Here is a 26021-nt window from a genome sequence, read left to right as displayed (position 1 = left end):
CTCCTCCCGGGCCGCCGCACCCCTGCCGAGGTCGGGCCGGGCGGCGGGTCTCCGGCGCTCCCCGTTTCCGAGCCTGGCGCGCGCTCCCCGCCCCCACACGCCGCCTCCCTGCCCTGCGTCCGCGGTCCGCGCTCCCAAGAACCTGACCTTGGAAAAGTCCTGCTGCCAGAGTCCTGATTTCATAATCCAGTGACCTGGGCTTGGGCTGCGAGCCACTCGGCCTCTTGGCACTCGCCCCTCGGCCCTCCCTGCGCCTCCAGTGCGCACGGTCTGGCTTATCTCCCCGCCCCCCTCCCCGTCCAGCGCCCGGAGGCTTGTCTGGGCAGGGGGAGGGAGGGGCGGGAAGGGGATCTGGTCCGACAGGTGTTTGCTATACTTAATTCTTTTAAGTAGAACTTTAATTAACAGGAGAGAGACCGAGAACCACCGAAAGATTTCACCTACCCCCCTCCTCCCACCACAGAATTCCTAGTTGGAAGGGTAGGCAGAAGGAAGGTTAAAAAAACCCTGAGGCCTCGGACCTGGTAAATGCAAGATGGTAAACTGATGAACAGGAACTCTAGGCCTAATCGTGCACCAAAGATTTGTCTCTGTTCATGTTCCTGTGTCTTCATCTTCGTTCAGATAGATGCTTTATCTCATACAACATCCAACCCAGTAACTTTCCTACAAACCACCTAGGATAGTGTGTTTAGGTTTTTTAATATGTGCCTGTCTCAATCTTGATGTCATACAATTATACCAGGGCCCTACGTTGTGAGCCAGGAAAATGACCAAGCCCCATATGCATCTATGGAAAGTACCAAGTGTGATTTAACTTAAGTAGTGGGCCTTCCACATGGAGTTTTTCATGATGACAGGTAATAACGCGGACGCGGGTGCACTCTGCAGCCTGCCGGTATATCCACTCTCCTCTGATCTGAGGTCTTCCTGAGTCTGAACCCGGACAAAGAAGCCCACCCATTCCTCCTGCACTTACAGAGGAACACCCTGCCTCTTCCATGTATTAGTGAAAAATCCAGTTTATTTTTAATCTGACTTTTAATGAACAACCCTAAGAGGGTAAGAAACCACTACCAACAGCAAAACAAACCATTTCTTGAACTAAGGACACGAGAATGCTGACCATATTTACCACCACAGAAATCAGTTTTGAAGTGATAAATGGTTATAAATCCTAAAATTAATGAGACTTAAAATCCTGATGCGTACATACGTGTATATATGTGGGGAGTGAGTGTGTGTATGTGTGTGTCTGTGTCGATCAGGAAAACTGTGTCGAAGTAAACACCTGCTAACACTATTGATATCTAAAAGGAGACATGATAAGGAAACAAAAGAATATCGTGATCCAAATATATGCTGTTTTGTTTAATTTTTTAACACCCACACTTGGTAGATACTATTACCCAGTTTCACTGATGGAAATACTGACGGCAGAGAGACCATGAGTAAAATGTTCTGGGTTACTCAACTAGCATGTAGCATGTGCATGCACGTGCCTGTGTGAATGTGTGTGTGTGTGTGTGTGTGTGTGTGTGTGTGTGTGTACCAGCCATCTATTACTGCACAGCACAGCACCCCAAATTTAATGGGTTAACATGATAGTTGTTCTGTTATGCTCACAAACCACAGAATTCAGACATTTGGGCAAGACGTGCCTGGGTGATTATTCTGTTTCGTGTGGCATTGTGGCTCCTTGGCATTGTGCAGTGGTATTCAGCTGGCCTCTGGATGGGTCGGGAGAGTCTGAAAAGGCTTTGGCCACACGGTACCCAGCTCTTTGGGGTGGGCACAGCTGGGCCCTTCTCTCTCGCAGTCTCAGGACCTCTGCGGGGGGGGGGGGGGGGGGGGGGGGGGGGGGGGGGGGGGGGGGGGGGGGGGGGGGGGGGGAACATGGCAGCTCAGGGCTCTGAGAAACCAAGGCAGAAGCTGTCAGCTCTCTGAAAGCCGACTTGGAATGGGCAGTGTCACTCACATTGTACCCCGTTATCAAAACTGTCGCAGATTCAAAGCATTGGAAAATAGAGCCCATCCGTCTATGGGATGTGTGTCCAAGAATTCGCAGACACTTTTACTCTGCCATTAGCCACTAGCCGCTTCTGTCCAGATGTTATTTGTACTCTGTCCCCACATGCACAATATACTCAAGCCTCTCGAAATTCCCTAACCCTGGTCATTTCAGCCACGTTCAAGTGAGGAGGAGGGGGCTTCTCCTTGGGGGCATTTCCTCCGGATCTGAAGACCTGGGAACTAAAGAGACAAGCCAGTGGCCTCCTGCCCAGCAAACAACGGGGAGACAGAGACTCGAGAACCACAGTGGACACTCGTGTCGCAAAGGACTCTGTGCCGTGTGGGGGACACAGCAGCCTCTGGCTATTTGAACCCAAACAGGCTCATGTTTCCAAATCCTTGGACCCACTTGTGCTTCCTGGCTCCCTCCGGGCTCCTGTGTCCACCCTCTGAGTTGTCCTCATGAGGAAGAAATGGCCCCGGTCAGCCTGCTTCCTTCCAGAGAAGGTTGACGGGGGAGGAACAAAGGTCAGAGTCACATCTAGTCCAGGCGGACAGTGCTTCTACCACTCCACCAATTCTGTTCTGTCCTTTGAATTTCATCAGAGTCCCCTCTGTTAGCCAATAAGCCACGGTGACCCTTCTTTCTAGGACAGGTCATTGGGGCACCTTTGAGGCTGCTGTGGGGCAATACTCTTACGCCCCTGAATCTGCCTGAGGCTTTAGTGAGCGGACCTCTGGTTTCCCCTTTACCGCTGCCCGGGGGCTGATCTGTGCGCGGAGGTCACTTCTTACTTCTGTTCAGCGACTCTGATGTTGAAACAGCGTCCTCTTCAAACCCGGCAAGTCCTGACTCTCATATTTCATACAAATTCTGCTCAAAAAAATGGAAGAAATCCTTCTTTAGTTCATCTCTCTCTTCTCTCAAATTTCCAAACCCAGAGCACTGTTGATGGAGACACAGAAGTCATAAAATCTTCCCGCTGGACCGGTCTGGAGAGCAGTGTGCCCCAGTAGAAACAGAATGTGAGCCACACACACAATTTTAAATGTTCTAGTATCTGCATTAATAGAGTTAAAAGGAACAGTTGAAATTATTTTTTATAATATATTTTATTTAATCCAATATGTCTAAAATATTGCAACATGTAATCAATATAAAAATTATTGAGATATTTTAAATCTTTTTTTTTTTTTTTTGGGTGCTGTCTCTAAAGTCCAGTGTGTTTTTCCCATTTTCAGCACATCTCAGTTAGGACGAGCCTCATTTCAAGTGCTCATTCACTACATGTGGCTAGCTCCTTCTGTACTGGACAGTGGCTCTAGACTATAACATCCTTTGCCTTTTTTCTTTTTTTGAGAGAGAGAGAGAGAGAGAGAGCGAGCGAGAGCACAAGCACAGGAAGGTGAGAGGGCGAGGGAAAGGAGAATCTCAAGCAGGCTCCACGTTTAATGCAGAGCCTGATAGGGAGCCCGATGCAGAGCCCGATGCAGGGCTTGATCCCACAACCCCTAGGTCAGCACCTGAGGAGAAATCAAGAGTCAGAGGCTCAACCATCTGAGCCACTCAAGTCCCCCTAGAATCCCTTGACTTTTACTTTTAATATGGTTTAAACATTTTAAGACTCCGTCATTCTTAGCAAAGCCTAACATTGTGAGATATGTATATATACAAGATATATATACACGTGCATACATATGTATGAGACTATGTATATATTCTTTTATAAATATGCATGTATTCAAAGTAGCAGTCATAAACATCATTAATACACCGTTGAATGCTTAACTGCATTATCAGAACCAAAGCTACTGATCCCGTCAGTTTCTCTTTAAGGCACACTGAAATTTATATAAGCAGATAAAAATTCATTTCCAATAAAAAGGATTAAAAATGTTCTACCTTTGAATATGATTTATGAAAGAAAAACATTTTCCTCAATGTTATGTATACTTAGTGCATATAATGTTTCATCCTTCATTGGTTACTTAAACTGTAATTGGGAACTAAAACTAAGTAGCTATTTCCACATTCTTGATGAGTGTTTTACATTCTGAGGAGGGTGGAGGCTTGAGATCAATAATCACAGTAATTAAATAGGAGACCTCAATTTCTAAATTAAGGATATTAGGATCTGCCTTAACCTATTTTGGAAATTCATTTGGAGGAAATGAAATTGTACATGTGATCATTCTCTGAAAAATCTGTTAGAAATTTAGATACATCAATAGTTACAAACAACATTTAAGTTGCCTAAAACGTAACCTGATGTCAAATACAGGCTCAGCCTTGCTCTAGCCAGGCGATCCTGAACTGGTAACAAGTCTCTGAGCATAAACTGTCAAAAACAAATCTAATACTATTCCCTTCCTTGTAGAGTCCTCTGAATTAGAGATGATTTTTAGAAAGTGCATGTAGATGCCTAATGCATTATAACTTAAATTACTCCCCTTTTAGCTCTTGAAAAGTTGAGTTAATTACAGTGAGAGTTTAAACAGAAAATTGAGGGACGCCTAGGTGGCTCAGTTGGTTAAGTGTCCCACTCCAGCTCAGGCCATGATCTTATGGCTCTTGAATTCAAGCCCCATGTCAGGCTCTGTGCTGACAGATCAGAGCCTGGAGGCTGCTTCGGATTCTGCGTCTCCCTCTCTCTCTGCCCCTCCCCCACGTGTGTTCTGTTTCTCTCTCTCTCTCAAAAATATATAAACATTAAAAAATTTTAGTTAAGAAAGAAAAAGAAAACAGAGTAAAGAGCTCACTTGTGTTCATATAATTCTTATTTAGTTATAATATACAAATATTGCATATAAACTCATATTTATCTAGCACAGGCAGTCTTTCCTTTGCACTGGTATCATGTAAACTGAAACTCTATCAAAACCATGTCTTTGCTTTGAAAATGTACACACACACACACACACACACACACACACACGTATGTTTCATCTCCACCACGGAGCTGTCCGCAGTACCAATGAGCACACCCAGAGCCTAGATCTTGGTTTCTAGTACCATTCTCCAATAGTAGGAACTAAAGCTCCTTGGAGAAATATATGCTTCCGGGGCTGGGGCAGGGAAAATATAGAAACCTGGAGCATGTACAGTGCCAGAAAGTAAGGAAGTACTCAAAACACTACAAAAGAGTTGGGACGTATGAACGGGACTCAGGAGCCAACCCGAAAGAGCCTTGAATGCCTACAACTGAAACAATTTGAGTAAGAAAATAAATAAGTTAAAATCCAAGGAACAAAATAAATATGTATGAATACATAGTGATATAAAGGAATGAATGAATTAATGGGGGAAAGTGGTGAATGTCCTACAGAAGAAATATAAGTGAATTATACATTGCCTCTTCGTTCAGGAAACAGAGCTTAATATCTCTGACCCTCAACCCTGAGTGTGGGCTTGAGTCCCAAGAGTACAGCATGAAAAGGAAGGAAGCTAAGTTTACAGGGAAAAGAGGGGGAAAGCCTGACAGGCACTCTCTCGGCCAGGTGACCAAGGTCAGCAACCTTAGTGATGAGTCATGATGACCTTAAGAAGATACGGGGAGAATGCCGCTTCATCTCTGTGGTTTCCTCCCTGAAACCCATAATGACAGTCTAATCATGAGAAAAACAAGACAAATTCTAAATGAGAGACATTCTACAAAATATGTGACCTGTACTCCAAATTGTCAACTTCATCAAAACGAGAAAAGTCTGAGAAACTGTCTCAAGCCAGAGAACACTAAGGAGATACGATGATTAAATGCAATATGGTTTCCTGGATAGGATCTTGGAACAGAAGAAGGACATTGGGGAAAATCTAGTTCTAACAGCTAATCTTAAACCAGTGGACTCTGAATAAAGTAGGTTACCCTCCATAATGTGGGTGGGCCTCATCCAATCAGTTGCAGCCCTTAATAGAACAAAAACTGACTTCTCCCAAGCAAGAAGGAATTCTGCAAACAGACTGCTTTTGGACTCAAACTGCAACTCTTCCCTGGGACTCTAGCCTGTCCCCCTACCCTGCAGGGTGTAGACTTACTAAGCCTCCACTATCGTGTGGGCCAAGTCCTTAATATAAATCTATCTCTATCTCTTTATCTATCTATAAACATATATCTTCTTATATAAATCGACAAATATAGATACAAATGTAGACGTACATAGAGATACATCCTGTTGATTCTATTTCTCTAGAGAATCTTGGCTGATCACACTGGTGAAGTTAGAATGAAATGTGAATTTTAGTTCGTAATAATAATACATCAATGTCATTTCATTAGTGACAAATGTACCATTATCATATAAGATGTTAATAATAGGGAACAACTTTTCTGTACATTAAAAATTGGTCTAAGGGCGCCTGGGTGGCTCAGTCGGTCAAGCCTCCAACTTCGGCTCAGGTCAGATCTCACGTTCATGGGTTCGAGCCCCGCGTCAGGCTCTGTGCTGACAGCTAGCTCAGAGCCTGGAGCCTGCTTCCGGTTCTGTGTCTCCTTCTCTCTCTGCCCCTCCCCCTCTCATGCTCTGTCTCTCTCTGTATCAAAAATAAATAAAACATTAAAGAAAAACAATTTAAAAATTGTTCTAAAATAAAGTCGATTTAAAAATGCTTTCATTAAACTCTTTTACTCTTTTAAATAAGTTGTACAAGTTGATTAACACTTTCCAAGGAGACCAATAAAACAATATCATAATCTATTATTATAATGTAAAGGATGTATTAATTTTATAATGTTCTAGGTAAACCATGAAGTCCACAGCTTATATGAAATTACAGAAAAATATAGAATTGATATATTATTTAACATAAAAATGAAAAAATTTTACTAGGTGGTAAAATTTATAAGGACATTATTTTTAAAGGATTACAACAAAAACAATAAGTTATATCTGATTTTATAACAGATAATAGTAAATAATAACAGAAACGTGCTTTATGTAATTCTACTCTAAGAATTACATAAAACAAACTACAACTGCATTATTTGACTCCTTTTACGATTGAAATGTTGGCACGCAGTCCTGCTAGACAGCCACTAGATGTCAGTCTTTCCCATCTGTTAAAACTGAAAAACATGTCCCGGTGGATTTCAATACAATGTATATATATTTTTGGCAAGACTTAGGATTTAGTGAATTTTCTTTCCAGATGTGAAATCCTGTTTAGAAATCACGATTGCAGTGAGCAATACCCAGTACGCACAGCTGACAGAAAGTGTCAAGATACGAACAGCCCCTGAGGCTGGAATGCTAACACTTTGGCAGGGAAACAAGCTCAGGGACCTTACTTCTAAACCTACCAACCCCTCTGGTGCTCGCTACTTTTCAGTACATAAAACAAAATCGAGGGTGAGCAATGTAAGTAAATTCCTGAGGGTAAGCAGTTTTATCCAGATCTGCCCAGTCTGAGTTTAAAAGTTTGCCCTTTCTAAGATTGATCTCTGATCTAATTTGCAGGCCTCTGTTGAAGTTCCTTCTCTTATAAAGATGTTCTATGCACATCTCTTGTGGATATACCAAATACATTCTATAATAATATTCACTAACATTTCTGGAATAGTAACCACATTTCAGTCCCTGCTTTAATGCACTTGATTCAAGTTAGTGCATTTAAGTTTCACAATGGGGGTGCCTGGGTGGCTCAGTTGGTTAAGCATCTGACTTTGGATCAGGTCATGATCTCACAGTTTGTGGGTTCAAGCCCTGCGTCGGGCTCTGTGCTGAAAGCTCAGAGCCTGGAGCCTGTCTTTGGATTCTGTGTCTCCCTCTCTCTCTGTCCATCCCCTGCTCATGCTGTCTCTCTCTGTCTCTCTCTCTCTCTCTCTCTCTCTCAAAAATAAATAAAACAGTAAAAAATTAAAAATATAAGTTTCACAATACTTCTTTGAAGGAGGGATACTACTAATATCATTCTGCAGAGTAGTAAACTGAGGCACAAAGAAGTTGATAATGTGACAGCCAACATTCTAATTTCAGCTCTTGGAGATAAAGCTTATTCTACTCTGTGGTCAGCCCCAAGCCCTCTAACATATTTGCAGAAGCTCAAGCTCACTATATTTAACAAAGAATATAGAAAAGGTTTTAAATGTAGAGGAATGTTGTATCTGAAAAGGCTAACAGGAGGAAAAATTATTAGACTTTTAATATGAAGTATATAAAAAAACTGAGAAAGCCCTAAGTAATCTATGAGGTTAACAGCTTATATAAAATTACAGAAAGATATAGAATTTGTATTTTATGAAAAAAAACCCATCTAAATTGGTTATTTATAAATCCAATGATTTATAAATTAGTTCTGAAATTTATTAAGGACTTTCCTATATATAGGCAATAAACAAGTGGAATTTAAAATTAACAATATAATACTATTTACATTTGCCCACCCCAATATTAATTATTTAGATATATATCTAATAAAATGTGTACAGAATCTATACAAGGAAAACTACAGAACTTTGATGAAAGAAATCAAGGCAGAACTAAATGGAGAGATAGTCCATGTTCATGGATAGGAAGACTCAATATTGTCAGGTATTAGTTCTTCCCAAATTGATCTACAGATTCAATGCAATCCCAATCAAAATCCCACAAGCTATTTTGTGAATATCAACAAGAAGACTCAGAATAAGCAACACAAAATTGAAGGAGAGGAACTAAGTTAGAAAACTGACTCTACCTGACTCTAGGATCTACTTGAAGCTACCATAATCAAGGTTGGTATTGGTAAAAGAGTACACAATAGATCAATGGAACAAACAGAAAGCCCTAGAGATATATGTACATAAGTATATTCAGCTAATTTTGGACAAAGGAATGAATACAATACAATGGAACAGAGACAATCTCTTCAACAAATGGCGTTAAAACAACTGGACATAAAAACAAAACAAAAAAACAACTGGACATCCACATGCAAATAAATCAACCTAGACACAGACATAACATCCTCTCCAAAAATTATCTTGAAATAGATCACAAACCTAAATGTAAAATTTAGAAAAACTAGAAAACTCCTAGAAGACAACATAGGAGAAAATCTTGATCATCTAGATCATCAAGGTCATGAGCTTTTTGATACAACACCAAAGGCATGCCCCATGAAGGCAAGAATTGACAAGTGAGCCTTCATTAAAATAAAAACATTTCTACTACATGAAGGATAATGTCATGAGAATGAAAAGACAAGCCTGGGAAACAAGACAGGGAGAAAATGTTTGCAAAAGACACATTTGCTAAAGAACTGTTATCCAAAATATACAAAGACCAACAATAAGAAAACAAACAACCTGGTTTAAAAATAAGCCAAAGACCTCACCAGACACCCCACCAGAGAAGATGGACAGATAGCAAACAAGCAAATGGAAAGATACTCCACACCGTATGCAGCAGGTAAATGAACATTAAAACAACAATGAGGTACCACTATACACCTGTTAGAATGGCCAAAATGCAGAACGCTGACAACACCAGATGGTGGTAAGGTGGACGAGGAACGGGAACTCTTTCATTGTTGGTGGAAACGCAATATGGTATATCCCTTTTAGAAGGCAACTTGGTGGTTTCTCACAAAACTAAATGTACCCTTACACTACAACCCAACAACCACACTTCTTGGTATTTACCCCAAAGAGTGAAAATTTATGTCTACATAAAACTTGCTCAAAGATGTTTACAGCAGCTTTATTTATACTTGCCAAAACTCGGAAACACAACCAAGATATCCTTCAGTAGGTGAATGGATAAATACACTGTGGTACATCCAGACAGTGAAATATTATTCAGCTCTACAAGGAAATGAGCTATCAGGCCATGAAAAGCAGGGAGGAAATTTACTAAGAGGAATATTACTAGAGGAATATTACTAAGTGAAAGAAGGCAATCTGAAAAGGTTACCTACTGTATGATTCCAACCATATGACATTCTGAAAATGGCAAAATGTGGAGAGAATAAAAATATCAGTGTATGCCAGGGAAAGGGAGTGATGAATAGAGCACAGAGAATTCTTAGGGCAGTGAAAATACTCTCTGTGATACTGCGTGGTAGATACATGTCACACATTTGTCCAAATGCATACAATGTATAATGCCAAGACTGAGCCCTAATGTAAACCATAGATTTGGGATGCTAAAGATGTGTCAATGTAGGCTTATCAATTTTTTGGGTACTGTTTATTTCTTTATTTTTGAAAGAGGGAAAGAGAGAGAGTGAGCACAAGCGGGGAAGAGGCAGAGAGAGGGAGGGGGGACAGAGAATCCAAAGCAGGCTCCAGGCGTCCAGCGGTCAGCGCAGAGCCTGATGCGGGGCTTGAAGCGGGAGATCATGACCTGAGCCGAAGTCTAAAGCTTAACTGACTGAACCCCCAGGAACCCCTGCTGGTTTATCATGTGTAACAAATACCTGATTCTGGTAGGAGATGTTGATAATAGGGAAAAGTTATGCCTGTGTTAGACAGGGGCGTATAATCTTTACGAAATACGTTTGTGAAAAATCCTTGTGAAATATCTTTACCTTTCATTTACAACCTTTTGTTGTGAACCTCAAACTGCTCAAAAATTAAAGTCTTTAAAAAATGCCAGCCTAAAACTTGCAAAATTAAAAAAATAGAAACCAAAATTTCTCACATTTTAATCTCTGAGGTGAGGATGTCTATCACCAACAGAATCTTACAATAGTGGCCGGGAGCGTGGTAACTGGGAAGTACTTGCCATTACCCGTAAAAAAGATCAGCTTCCCTCACACTCATGAGGATGCCTATCAACCCAAACACCAGAACATAACATATGTTATGGGGAGGGATTGGAAGCTTTGCATTGTTTTTTTATTTTAAGATGCTTTTTAATGTTTATTTATTTACATTGAGAGAGCGAGAGCATGTGCACGCATGCACGAGAGAAGGAAGGGTAGAGAGAGAGGGAAAGAGAGAATCCCAAGCAGGCTCCGCACCATCAGCGTGGGAGACCTATGTAGGGCTCAATCACAGTGAGATCATGACATGAACCAAAATCAAGAGTCCGATGCTTAACCAGCTGAGCCCCCCAGGTGCCCTTGAACCCTTGCACGGTTGGTCGGAATGTACAATGGTGCAGCTACTATGGAAACAGTCTGGTGGTTCCTTATGAAATTAAACATAGTATTACCCTCTGATGCAGGAATTCCACTTCTCAGTAATACCCTTTTGGGGTACTTTGAGCAGATACTTGGGCACCATTGTTCATAACAGCATTATGTGCACTAGCCAGAAGAGGGAAAGAGCCCACATTTTCATCAGCATGTGAAATGTTGACACACGCTACAACATGGATGGACCTTAAAGACGTGCTAAGTGAAATAAGCCAGACACAAGAGGACAAATATTATAGGACTCCACTTACATGAGATTTCTACATAGAGACAGACAGTAGCATGGTGGCTGTCACAGGCTGAGGGGAATGGAAGTATGGGAGCTATTGCTTCACAGGTACAGAGTTTCTATTTGGGATGATGAGGAAGTGGTGGAGATGAATGATTGTGAATGCCCTCATGCCATTGAATTATACACTTAAAAATGATTAAAATGGTGCATTTTGCGTTATATACATTTTACCATATATAAAAAGAAAGCTCATCTTCCGATGCACAGAATGAGTATCAGAGACTTGGAAGGGAATCTGGAGACAATACAAAAGCACTTATCTAAACTTTAACCACCCTAGGGAGAATACAGGAGGGGTATCGAATCAGACTCATGTTCCCTAAGCAGGGTCAAGTGTAGGCTGGTTCTATGTTACTAACTGCAAAGCCAGCTCCAGAGCTCAGCACCAATACCTTTCAATACTTTACTGGATTCATATTAAAAATACTGTTTCATCTGTTTTAATGGCATAGAAATTATTGCGTGGAAAAACCAAGGCCTTGACAATGCTGAGTAGAAAATAAATTCAGAACAGTCGTCTTTGAATGTTAAGAACTTCTAGGAATTTATTTAGCCTATATTTTCCTTATTATACCAGGACAAGGGCAATTTATCACTTAAATAAAGCTGTCTGCTTAAGTCTAAAAGAAGTACTACAATAAGAATAAAATTAGAATTCTAATTGACGGGAAAGCATAGTATCATAGTTTAATTGGCAACATTTTTCTTTCTGGTGGAGTGTAAAATAATAAGGTGTCTTACAATCAATAACATTATAAATTCAATGAAGTTCGGTAATTCCTGATTTTGAAATAGGGTTTTTATCTACATTCAATGGCTTAATTTGCTGAAATGGATAATAGGCCTGTAAAGACTTGTCCTTTGTTAAAAAGCAGCACAAACTGGAAGATGATATTTTACCAGGGTAATCGGTCAAATAATTAATATCACCAGGTCTCTGCTGTGGAAATACTAAGTCTATCTGCGTTTCTAATTCTTAATCTCAAACTATTTAGGTTTTTGTCTTTCAACCTTTAATAGAGACGATAAAGCAAAACGGAAGCTAAACTCAACTCGTAAAAGCCAAAGGGCCTCCTGTCCAATGGTGACTTGCGGTTACAGGGCCGGCTGGCCTGACTAAGCTCTCTTGGGGTAATTAAAACCTCCGTTATCGGCCTCTTTTGATGAACTTAAGTTCTCAATTTTATTTATTTTTTTGAAGTTCTCAATTTTAACTTAGTATAATTCACCGATCTTTTCTTTCTGATTAGCACTTTCTTGGTCCTTTTTAAGAGATCTTTGCCTACCACAAGGCATAAAGATCATCTCCTATGCTTTCTTCTAGAGGCTTCATTGTGTTTTCTTTCATATTGAGACCTACAATTCACTTGAAATTGATTTTTTTTTGCATGAGTGTGACATAGGTGATCAAGTTTCTTCTACTTCTTTAAGGATGAAGAACTGGTTTTGCGCCATTTATTGAAAAGACCGTCTTTTCAACCGCAAACATTCATAAACTTAGAAGACGGAATCTGGGTTGTCCATTATGCTCTACTGGCCTATTTGTCTGTGTTTGCATCAGTAATATACTTTATGTATTAATGTGGCTTTATAATAAATTTGGTGTCCTTTAGAGTAATCAGTGCTGGGGCACCTGGGTGGCTCAGTCGGTTAAGCGTCCGACTTCAGCTCAGGTCATGATCTCTCAGTTCGTGAATTCAAGCCCTGCGTCAGGCTCTGTGCTGACAGCTCGGAGCCTGGAGCCTGCTTCAGATTCTGTCTCCCTCTGTCTCTGGTCCTCTCCACTCACTCTCTGTCTCTCTCAAAAATAAATAACTATTTTAAAAATTTAGAGTAATTATTATATATTATTTTAAATATTGTTGTATAGTAGTTACTGTTACTTCTTTCTGTATATTTTCTATCAATTTCTGTGAAAGGGATGTTAAAATTTTTCATTATGCTTTTGGATTTGCTTATTTCTTCTTTCAGTCAATTGTCACTATAACTATAGACAGGTTTTTGTTTTTGCAAAGTCAAATTTTAGGCTCCATTTTTGTTGCTAAAAAATACGTTCTTCATTGTTTACATGGTTATTTCTGAGTTGTAAAAAAGGTCTCCTCCCATGAGCGGTAATAAAATAAAATAAAATAAAATAAAATAAAAATAAAATAAAATAATAAAATAAAATAAAATAAAATTTGTCCATCCAGTGTTGGCTGCCATGATCAGACAGAGCCTGAGAACACCTTCTTCCTGCTCTGGGAGGGAGAACTTAGCAGCAGATACTCAGTGCTCCAGGCCTGTCACAAACAGACACATCTTCATATATTTTTGAAATTATGTTATTGGTGCCGGTACATTTAGAATTTTCACATCTTCTGATTAAGTGTGGCCCTTTTCTATTTATAAAATGCTTCTCATTTTAAAGGTTACTTGGTCTGATAGTATAAAAGCTACACCAGATTCCTTTATATTAGAATTCCCATGTACTAACATTCCATCCACACATTTATATTCAGCATTTCTGTATTCTTATATTTAAACTTATTTCTTTGATAAACTGTAATATAAAGTTGTTGCTCACAGCTAAGTTCAGACAGGATTAAATTTGCCTCTTGTGGCAGACTGGGGGGCCTAGCAATCTCAAATCACATTAATCCAACCAGTAATTAAGAAGATTTAAATCTGGCTTTCAGTCCCCATGGGGCTGGTCTCTTTCCAATTCACCCAAACTCCTGAGGGGTTTGTATTTCTTGTCCAAATTTCCTACTTGCACTCAGGTGGTGGTTGGTCAGACACAGTCTAGTTTGCCTTTGCTAGAAGTCGAATTAAGGGAATTATTTGTAGCGAAATCTTGTAAGTGTGTGATACAGATCATGTCCCAAGAGAGTCCTCAGTAAAATATACATGTTCCCATAATGCTTTGCTAAGGAAGAATTCACAAAAATATACATTTCCCCTACTGCTTTACTGAGGAAGAATTCACAAATGCTTTATGGTAAAACAGGAGTGCATCCTGCTTCATGGTCAGCTTGAGACAAAAACAGAGGTTTCCAGCAGCAACAAGTATATGCGTTAGAAGTACACATAGAGCGTGCGCGCACACACACACACACACACACACGCGCGCGCGCGCGCGCGCGCACGATGCTAAACTCAAAGTATCAGTATTAAACGAATGAGCAGCCGAGTGTATTAAATAACAAAAATAAACATTCTAATCCTAAACTGAATTTAATATAGACCTTGACTTCACAAAAATCCTGAGCTCTGTAACATAACAGGCATATTTCCATTAAGTACAGCTCAAGCCTTGGCTATAATCAACACAACAATACATTTTCCTTCTTATGATGAGGAAAATGCATTGTGTGCTAAGGTGCTTCATGAAAAGTTCTATTGTTTGTTTCTGTTTTGTTTATAACATTTAGCTGAACGGCACTTCACGACAGAAAACTCCTGAGTCCTCCTGCTGGGCACCATTTTTCTGACCCACGTATCATCTGAAATCATGGTCCTCAATCTCAGTCTCAGTTCTGAGACTGAGACAAATTTGAGATTAATTTTATCAACAATGTGCATTATGAAATAGACTGTCATTTTCATGTACATTTTCATATTCTTGTTCTTGTGGACAGTGAGAGGTTACACGAACAGCTGTGCATGAAAATGTGTCTTGCTCATAAAAAGGCCACGCTCTAATGGGAAGGGAACCAAGGTTGGGAGCCACTTACTGGACGGGGACCCCCGATCTACTCTCCAGCTCTGTGATGTGTGAAAGGCCGAGTTCCCATCATCTCTTCTGAGTGTTCATGTGACAGAAACATTTTCGGTAATTTCATAAACTATTGCTAAAAACATCCTTCAGTTCCAATGTACCTGTCACATCCGGGGTGGCTTTGGAAGTAAACATACTCCTTACACTTACTAGCTGCCGTGTGCTGATAAACCAGCCTCGGGGGGACAATGGGTGGGGGGGAAGGGGGAGGTGAGACCTGATGTGAAGCATTTGCAGACGTGCGGGGTGTGAAAACCCCCTCCGTGGCCAGCTTCCAGCCACCATAGTGATGCCACTAAGTATGGAATAGGAAATAGATGCACGTGATTGTCTCCTTCCAGCCAGTTCATCACCTCGGCACACTACTGCTTCATGGGGACGAAGGGTTCTCAGAGAATCACACAAACTACCACTTTTGCCTCGGAAACAACTGTGATCACCACAATACCTGTAACTGACTCGCGAGACAATTTCACCGCTGCAGAATCCCATCCTACTAGCCAGCCAGCCTCCTCGGTGGTTCTGAGGTGGAAATTCGACTCAAAATCACCACAGAACTGTGACACTTTGCTCATTTGTAAAGAGCAAGCTTAAGTTGGGTTATCAGGATTTTTGAGGGTAGATCAAGGGCCAGATTTACTCAAGTCCAAAGTTAAACTCTACCACCAAGGTAAGACAAAAAGTGAGAAGCATAACTTTCGTGGAGTCAAACGGGAGACAGACAGACAACTACCCATACAAGGTTCCATTTCTTGGCCTCAGACTAGGGGGTGTGTACGTGGGGGCCAGTGTGTGAGGACAGGCACCACGCATGTTTGCACACACTGGAACTGGGCAAATGTCACTAATATTTCTTTTATGTCTTAAACAGGGTTCGGTGGTTTTCTTCAGTGTAATTTCCACATGCTCCATTAAAAGAAATTTTATTATAAGGAATTGAAGTTAATGAGTCATTTAAAAATTGTCACTTTAATGAATCTTTAAAAGAACAAATGCCTCATTATTCAATATTCTTAAGATACTCAAAATTATATCATTATGTTAGAAATCAACAAGCAAGATCTAAAATGTTAAATGCTATGTCAAAAAAGAAAATTCATTAGAGAAACATGAATATAAGTTCCTGGCAAGGATTACAGTGGTCAATATTTAATTATAAGGCTTCTTCTAAACCTTTAAGTAAAACGTCTAATTAAGAAAATGCTAATGTGTAGCTATACCCTTTCCCCTAGCAAGGGCCATATCTAATATCTGCTTCTCCAACTTTTCTAGTAACACAATGCTTACCAATTAACTGCCTTACTATATGAATAAAGTATTTGACTTGCTATCCAATATACATGAAATAATTTATAAGAATAATATATACAATAAATGAGAACAGGGTTGATAAGACAATTGTTTTATTTTAAAGAAGTCACAGCTTTAGAATAAAAGTCATTTTTAAATCTATACTTCAAAATGGACAAAACTAAGTGTTAACTTTGGTCCCCTGATCAGCATTACTAGGAGTATTATTCCAAGAAAGATACTTTTAGATTACTCCTAACAGGATTTTTATTTTTCAAATTTATTTTTCTTGAAAGCGTAAAATTTCTTAGAGTCCGTCTGTTCCAGGAAAAACACTACCAATTACCTTAGAAACAGATTTTTACCCTCCTTACCATCCTAAACAATTCATTAAAAATAAAATTTGGTTATACATATGTGAGCACTCTATAGATTGACTGCTTGAATTTGAATGTTACATTTTCCACCTATTAGCCATGTCTGAGTAAATAATTTCTTTTCCTTTCTGAGCCTCAATTTCTTCATCTGTAAAATGGAAATAAAATCCTTACCCTGTGTGTTTGTTTTGGTGATTCATGATAATGTCTATAAAACATGATGTAGCATTTGGAACCCAGTCGACATGGATACTGTTGTTTCCAATGCTAAGAATCTTGGCTTTGTAAAATAACACATATTTGAGCGATCCTCAATCCGTCAACATGCTTATAAAAATGTTAACACTAGTGATAAAACAAAAGTCTAACTGAGGTAGACATTTTCTTGAGAATATATCATCTCCTTCTTTAAAATATATTTTATATATAAAATTAAAATTCCCCTAGGATTTATCTTTATGCATTAATGTAGCAATGAAATTACTGGCTTTTAAGGGGGAGGTGTTCACTTTATTCAATGTAGGCTCTTTTATAAAAAAAAAAAATGTTACTTATTTTTGAGAGAGAAAGCCTGAGCAGCGGAGGGGCAGAGAGAGGGACACAGAGGATCTGAAGCAGACTTGGTGTCAACAGCAAAGAGTTGGCCGTGAAGACCATGTCCTGAGCCGAAATCGGACACTTAACCGACTGAGCCACCCAAGTGCCCCCAATGTAGACTTAGTTCAATGAGATTATAAAGAATCTTGGATATACATGAATGGTTTCTAAGATTTCATTGTTCAATGTTAGCAATTTGAATGTGTTTCATTTGAAAAGAAGTGTGCATTTTAACCTTCTATGTATCTAGTGACATTCTCTGAAATTTAATTATTAGCATTAAAATCCTAATATAAGCTGTGAGCTTCCAAGGTGGGGTTTTTCCTTATCCTTATTACTGACATTATAATCCATTTAAGATGACAATGATCCTAAAAAGAATATACATGTATATGTGCATATGAAAAGAACTTTTTACTTAGTTCAACTTAGCCTTAATAATCTGTTTATTAAACAAAAGTAGGGAAAGGCTTGGCTTGACTGTTTTTCTTGTCTTTGTCAAAAGCCATTCATTTCTAGTCCAGTTCACAGTGGATATTTGATCACTTCAAAAGCTTTATTTCTGTGCTTTATGAAACATGGTATCTTCCTTAACTATTGCTGCCTCTCAAGAGTAAAAGGGTAATTTTTGAATTTTTAAATATATATTTAAAGAAGGGTATTTATTCATTTATTTAATGAATCACGTCCTATTTAATATATATAAGATAATGCCTAGTATTCCCAAGACCATAGAATATTGAGATACTTTTTGTGATAAAGCAAAAGTTTTGCATGTAGATTATAAAATTATATCCAAAGAGATACATGATTTGGGTGTTGTTGAATTAAACAAATATCCAAGCTGCTCTGGTGACGGGGAAAGTGTCCCCTATATGTGAAGGGCATGTGGCAGAGTATCTTTAAATGTATTTCAGGACACTTGGGTGGCTCAGTTGGTTAAGCGTCTGACTGTCAGCTCAGGTTGTGATCTCGTGATTCATGAGGTTGAGCCCTGTGTTAGGCTCTGTGCTGACAGCCCAGAGCCTGGAACCTGCTTCAAATTCTCTGTCCCCTCCCTCTCTCTCTGTCCCTCCCCTGCTCATGCTCTGTCTCTCTCTCAAAAATAAATAAACATTAAAAAAATAAATGTATTTCAACCCGTGTTTTCCTGTGCCTTTGTTCCCTCTCACACTGAATAATCCAAAGCTTTTTTGTTTATTGCTTCAGAAAACAGAGAATGACGCAGGGGGTTTTCTCCTTGACTTGTGTGTGTGTGTGTGTGTGTGTGTGTGTGTTAAGCCTGAACTTACAAGATTGGCATGGACTTTTAGCTTCGGAAAAGATTTAGTGTCTTCCCAACTGTCAGAAGAGAAACAGATTCCTCAGAATGGGGAGATTCTGTGGGCGAGATTTTCTGTCTCTGAGAAGGGAATGTTAGGGAGAGTCTTAGGAAATGAAGATGTGGGACTTAAGTGTCCACTACAAAGCAAAACAGTCCATTAGGGACACGGTGCCCTAGAGAAGGCCCAAAGCCAGGAGGTAGATTGAAATCTAGCCAGCCTCCCCTTGATTTGCCCCATGATGTCAGTGAGGGACCGAGTGGGGGAAGGAGTGTCTTGTCTCATTCCCATGAACTGGTGGATCCCTGGATCTGGGTTTTCTCCAGCAAATTGTGGTTCAGAGGCAGAAAATATAGACCTTCAGTGAGCTGGAGTACTAGGTGGAACCTGGCCTAAGGCACGTTCGTGTGGTGAGGGATCAGAGGACACCTGTGTCCTGATCCTCAGTAGGACTTGGGTAAGGATCCCAGAGAAAAGAAAGGCTGTGTGGTGCAGACCGACAGCCTCCCGGAAGCCCTGTAATGGAGAACGTTGGTAGGAGAGCAGTAGGCAGACTCCAAGGGCTCCCATGAGCACCACAGAAGTAAGGGCGAGAGCCCTAACTTGAAGCCGTGGTGGCTATGAGCATGAGCCCGGGTTAGAAAGAAGGGTAAGATGAGATTATGGACATCCCAGTGGATCCAGCAGGGATAGAGGGTATCAGAGAATCTGAGGGCTCCTGCCCTGTCACTGAATAGCCTGGTCTCATATAGGCAAACCACCAGCTTTCCTGGCCACCCCAGAAACAGGCTCAAGCTTAACATAAAGTTGGAGGAAATCCCAGATAACTGGGTTTTAGTTTCTATTATTTCGGTGGAATGTGAGCCTCACTGTGACATGTTTCCTTTCTACAGGATTCGGAAGAGAATAATACATTATGATCATCTCTCTCTTTTTTTTTTTAATGTTTTTAATGTTTTATGCTGGGAGCCATTTCTGAAGTAAGGCAGGTTTGCAAGGCCCCCCACCATCAGATGGTGACTGGCATCTACACCGACTCAACCCCACTCAATTTCTGCTTTAGCATCGACCCCAGGGTGCCTGGCTACTGATATCAGGAGTGACTTGCCTTCTTATGCTAAAAATATATGAATGTACCTTATGAAAAAACTTGTTATAGGAGTTTCTTCTTTTGTGATTATACGAGCAAATGTTACATTTCTCGAGAAAATTGTTTTCCTTCCCCGCCCTCCCCCCCTCCCCAAGAAAACAGGCGATTGACCCCTGCTCACAAAGAACTAACTCTTGCCTTTACTATGCTAAAAACATTGCCTTGTATTTAAATACTAAAGATCCCTTCCCCATGTTATAAGCATCTAGTCACCTACTTCTATCACTATTGATAAAGATTACGCATGAGTCTTCTACCAATCTATGTTCTGGGAAATTTTTACATACCAAAGAATTTGTCATCGGAAATCATTGTCTAAGGCAATTGCCACTTCTGTTTTGTACCCAATACATTTTTTTCAATAAATAAAGCTGACTCTCCGGTCAGTGCAGAGATGCCTGCCTGGTGAGCAGAGAGAAGCTGAGGTCTCTCGCTCCCTTTCACCAACACCGTCCATCCTTCAGAAAACCCTGGACCTGCTGGGGCTGGACTCTGGCAGTTTTCTTTATTTTTGAGAGACAGAGACAGCATGAGCAGGGGAGGGACAGAGAGAGACGGAGACACAGAATCTGAAGACAGGCTCCAGGCTCTGAGCTGTCAGCACAGAGCCTGATGTGGGGCTCAAACCCACGAACTGTGAGATTATGACCTGAGTCAAAGCCGGATGCTCAACCACCCAGGTGAACCTGATCATTTCTTAATTACAAGCAAAGGACATCTTCCCAAAGATGATAGACTGGCAACAAAAGAAAGCATGTCATGTTGCAAATTTCCTGCCAAAGTTCCTTCTGTTTGGAAATTATCTGTGTTTGCAAGTTATGCTTTATGACACAATATGCCACCAAGGTTGTGAGTGAACTATGGGAATCATGATGGACATAGCCACTGGCTTACAACTTCAAAAAAACCAACAAACAGCAGCAGTAGGAGAAAACTTTTCCTTTGGGCAGTGGAGTCTTGGCCACAGGTGTATCCCCAGGGCCAGAGCTCCCAGAGACTGTGAATAGAGCGCATCTGTAAGTCTAGACCACTTGAACAACTTAAAGAATCTCATCTTTAATCAGAGGGTGCTCTGAATGTTGCTTAGCCCTGTATTTCAGGGAGAGTAAAAACGTAATATGATCACTTGACTGATTTTTTTCTCTTTTGGTATCCTGAAGGTTTTTTGCTCTTTGTGGTCTAAAGGCATCTAAGTCCAATTCGATACTTCTCAAACGATTGTGTAGTGTCAGACCATTTAAAAATTTTTTCCAGTTTATTGTGGATAAATAATTGTTAAAGTATAATAAAAATAAATTAACCAGAAAATAAAATGGGAAAAAAAGAGGCACTAAATACAGATATGAATGATTTGTTATCAGTCAATAGGCATCAAGTTATTCTTTCAATTGCGATAAAAGTTTCCCAATGCTTTTTCCCACTTTCTTTACTTATCTCATCATGGACTGGTGACAGGCAACTGACGGTGCACGTGTTAAGAAATACTAGCCTTGCACAGAGAAGAGATGTCTTTACTTGTAGAAGATCTTAAAATACCCAGCCACAAAAGTAAAGAACACGATGTTATCTTCCAGAGTCTGTAATGTGCTGTTATATAATTTGTAACTGGTGTACATATTCAAGGTCAACTGCACATGGAAAGCTGCCACATTTAAATTTCCAGTCCTTAATCTTTCTCCCAAGTTCTACTCATGAAGGTCCAGCTCTCTGCCTGACAGCTTCTTCAGTTGTTTTTCCAAGATTTCAGCCCAATACGCCTCACGAAGTGAATTCCTTGTCTACCCAACAGACCCACTTCTGTGTTCATACTTTATTGATGGCATTCTCCTTGCAGTCACGTAAAATGATCTTCATCTCTCCCTCCTGCTTCCTTCAACTGTGCCAAACGCACTGCCAAGTCCTGTGATATTTACCATTCCAGTGTCTTTTTATCATCTTCATCCCAGGCCCTCGTATCCCTCATGGGGTTTATTGCCAGAGCCTCTACTGCTTCCGGGTTTACGGTCTCCCATGCATTGGCTTATTCTTTCTAAAGCTCAGCCCTGCTCGTGACACTTCCCTGTCGAAAAACATTTAGTGGCTTCCCCAGTGTTTACTGAACAGAGTCTGGTATCCAAGGCTCTCCGGGGTTTCTCCCAACATCTTTTCACAAACACTGCACTCCTAACAAATTGAGTTCATTATGTGACATAGAGTTGTGTACCTAAATGTCCTAAGAAAGGACATTTAAATTGCCTTGAGATTAGGAACCCACGAAAGTGGGTTATATGATGAAGCTAACATTTTCATTCATTTGTTTAATAAATTTTATTAAGTACCTTTTTATAAAATTGTCCGCCTTAATTTATTTTAATTTATTGTTTATTTATTGCACACGTTATCTTAAGTGGCACAGGACAGAGTTTATAGTCCAAAAAGGACGTGATACGTGACTAGGAGGCACAGCGTTAGCAGGTAGGAAGGGGCAAGAGCCCAGAGGGTCGGCCGTGAATGATTTGTGATGCTACTGATTCTTCTGCAGTGTCTCTAAAAATGGAACATGAAAAGTTCGATCCTACAGGGTGGACCTACATTTCTTCTAGGCATTCCACCACAATCTGTGGTTGGGCTAATTAGGGTAACCTTTAGCTTCCAGAAGCTGTCATGAAAGATTAGAGGACCCTAACAGGTTCTCCCAAATAATAGAAGCAAAAGGTGCCATTTATCACAGCCATATGATTACTACAAATGCGTTCTTTTTTTTCCTTGTCACCCTTTTCTTCACCCGGAATGTATCCTTTCAGGAAACACACTCCCAGATTTCATTTCTATGCCAAGAAGCAGATGGTAATCACGGATAACATTTTTAAACATATCTCCATGTATTAGGCACTTAAGATGTTATATTGCAATTAATTTTTGGAACATCTCTCTGAGGCAAATATGATTATCACCTGCATTTTACCAAGGAGAAAACCCCCAAGTTTGGAAGGCTGAATAAGCTGCCCAGAATCACACAGCTAGCAGATGGTTTGAGATTGGAATCCAGTTCTTCTGACTCCTGGGGCCACAGGCTCCCCGGGCCCCTGGGCTGCTTCAGACACAGATAAACTGAGCGGGAAGTCCCTGCATTCACTTTACTTCCGGCCAAGTTGACAAGCCCTGCAGGCAGTTACTGCAATATTTCCACAAGAACATGACTCTGACAGTGAAACTCAATCACACAAAAACGTAACAGTTACATGCTAACAGCTATAACTCACAAAAGATATAAATGCTTTCTGACCCCGTGAAGTTTACAATCTATCAACATTCCTATCTAGCTATTATCCATCTATATGCCTCCCTACCTTACCTACTGTGAGAAATTCTTATATTTCCAGAGGAAATCGAACAAGACCTTTTACAGGGTGGTAACTGGGTAGTTCACCCCAGAAGTGCAAAAAAAAAGTAGTGCAGAGGGGGGGCCAGACTGAAAAACAAGAGTAAATGAGGGACACGGTGCAAATGAAACGCACAGGGAGGCGAGGGCGAAGACAAAAAGTGTGGGATCACATATCTGCGAGTGTAGGAGGGTGAGGGAAAGCAGGGAACCCAACACCTGCTGCCCCGGTTCGGAGGGGGCAGCCAAGGCGCCCTGTGGAAGGCAGGAGGCGAGGCCTCTCTTCCGGGGCGCCATTCATTTACCGAACCCATGGTCCAGAGATCAAACCGAGGGCCGCTCTGCGGCGCCTCGGTGACAGAGAAAAGGCTCAGAATTGAAAGAAAGTTTGCTCATTTCCCCACTCAAACTAATTTCACTATTTTTAGTTTCCACCGAACAGTACGGAATCAGGATGTAAAATGTATGGGTTTTCTTTAAACAAATAGAAACTGCGAATTAGGATTTTTCCTCCGTAGTGGTCTTACCATTGGATTCGTGTTTCTCAAGGGTTTCTGTCCAGTTGCGTGCACGTCCCCACACTCTACCTATGCTTTTTGTCTTCCCACTCCTGCATTACCCACCTCCCTCTCCCCATGTCCATAGGCTTCGGAAAACGAAATACTCTATTTTAATATTAAGCAAGTAGTCTAATAATTCGTAGTAGCTATCTGCAAACCGGCAGGTGAAGCATGTAGTTGGTATAATTTAAATCCATCACTGAATAATGTTGGTTCATTCAGTTATTAATAGCCAACTGAGAAATCCAAGAGGGGAAAAAAAATACACTTCAAACTTCAAAAGGCCAGTAGTATTGAAGGGAAAATCACCTTAATACTTTCTTCCTTTCCCCGTGTCCCTTCATAAACATTGTAAGTGAAAAAAGGAAGGAGGTATGAAAGGATGGGAATATGAGTATTTGTGTATCTATAGAAGATCATGGTCCCCTGGAGGGCTGCCTGATGTCAGAGTATGAATACACATCATCAGAAAGATCCGTGAATGCGCAGATCTGTGCATATTATTTCTCATAGCAAGTATCTAAACTTCAGTGTCTGTACTTTCAGTAAAACTGGATACATTTACAAATGCAGAAGAACCACTTCTGTATATAATGCCAAGTACAGTGTTATTCAAAGAGTGTCTCTTAAACATTTTTGAACAATATGTTTATACTAAAATGCTCAAGAATCTAAATCAACACTAGCTAGCTTTTTCACCCACCATGCTCAATGTCTCAGTGCCTGTTTGTAAAAAGCTTAGTGCTACAGTAAAAGTCTTAGTGACTACAGTTTAAAGTCAGAATGTAGAACTGTGTGCTCATAAAACATTAACTGTGCTAAGTGTTAAAGGACCAGTAGCCAAAAACAAAGGCCTAATTCCTAAGGCATAGGTATTCTAGCGACTTATTCAAATTCAAATGTAATTGATTTTCCTTCTGGCAGGGGAGGGGGATGGGAATCAATTTATTAATGCATTTTCTAATATGATGTTTTAAATGAAAAGAAACATCTTAATGTTATTTAACAATTTATTTTAACATGGAGATGCAATCATGCAGAATTGTAAAAATGCAGTTACTTAAATTGTGAATGGGTTAGAATATGTTTTAATGCAATAGTTCTCCAATCTATTTCTGGGGGCAAGAGGTGAGGAAGAGCCTCTGTGAGAACAGAAATCTCCATCCATCCTTAGGACCCTCTGGTTTGCCTTTGACCATTTCACTATTGTTTTGCAGGATTCAGAAAGTTGAACATTTCTGTTCCTACTTAAGAATAGCCATACATTCTGCTCATTAAACATCTCTTTAATTCTAAACTGCACATTTTGCAAGAGGAATGTTTCATCACTGCTCTTGATGGTGGAGGCATAGTGTGTGTGTGTGTGTGTGTGTGTGTGTATGAGAGAGAAAGAGAGAGAGGGCAGTGTTCCCCAGTCCCTAGCGAAATGTCCCCATGAAGTCAGTCTGTTTCTATACTACTTCAGGGCGCTATGGCAATATCTCAGAAACTCTAGGGTGTATGATCAGAAGTGTCCTGAGTATTACAAATTCCATTTGTGTCAGATGATGTTATACATAGGTAAATTAACTAGATGTCACACAAAGAAAACCCCATCCCGCTTGGGATAAGAACTGTGGCTCACCTTTGAACACTAGGAGAGCACAATGTCTCACCATTTCTTAAACTCGTCGCTGCCAAAATGTGTATTCGGTTACACTGCACATCTATCTGTCATATTCTGCATCAGAGAAAGGGACTTGAAGCCTCCTTTCAAAGTCCCTAAGGAAACCAGAGTATCAAACGATCTAAGTGAACGCTTCAGCTAGAAGAGAAAATTCTGTCCTCCTGTACTTCAAGCCCTGCTTGATCTCGCCTCCCTCTCTGAGGGTAAACAGACAAGGATGACCTTCGAGAAAGCTGAGCAAAAAGCATGTTTCAGCGTATGTCTGAAAACACCAGGAAGCCGAGCAGGAAGAACTCAGGAAAAGTTGCAAGGAGGGTTCCCAGGGGAGTTAGTGGAAGTGAAAATGGCAACTAGCGCCTGGCCAGGTGGGTGTGGCAGGAGGAGGAAGGCGTCCTAACCACGACAGACAAGGGCCCCGCCGCTACTCACGCTTCCCCACGGTCCTCCGAGTCGCTGTCCGAGGCCCACTCCTCGCCTATGTCCGGCAGGGTGAAGAACAGGGTCCTGGGGCCAGGCCC

At 40.6% G+C, this 26021-nt stretch overlaps 1 protein-coding gene across 1 annotated transcript in view; it reads right to left on the bottom strand.

The window, feature by feature from the left end:
- Positions 1-25992, bottom strand: part of FAM149A (family with sequence similarity 149 member A) — a 52313-nt gene extending 26321 nt beyond the window's left edge. The window contains exon 1 of the mRNA XM_029934783.1: positions 25933-25992. The gene's annotated coding sequence lies outside the window, so the exon portion shown is untranslated. The remainder of the gene's footprint in view (positions 1-25932) is intronic.
- Between the last annotated feature and the right edge of the window lie 29 nt (positions 25993-26021).

This window comes from Suricata suricatta, chromosome 1 (genome assembly GCF_006229205.1).
Source record: "Suricata suricatta isolate VVHF042 chromosome 1, meerkat_22Aug2017_6uvM2_HiC, whole genome shotgun sequence".
In the NCBI taxonomy this organism is placed as follows: domain Eukaryota; kingdom Metazoa; phylum Chordata; class Mammalia; order Carnivora; family Herpestidae; genus Suricata; species Suricata suricatta.
The sequence above is the reverse complement of the archived record's forward strand: the minus strand, read 5'-3'. Positions and strand labels throughout refer to the sequence as shown.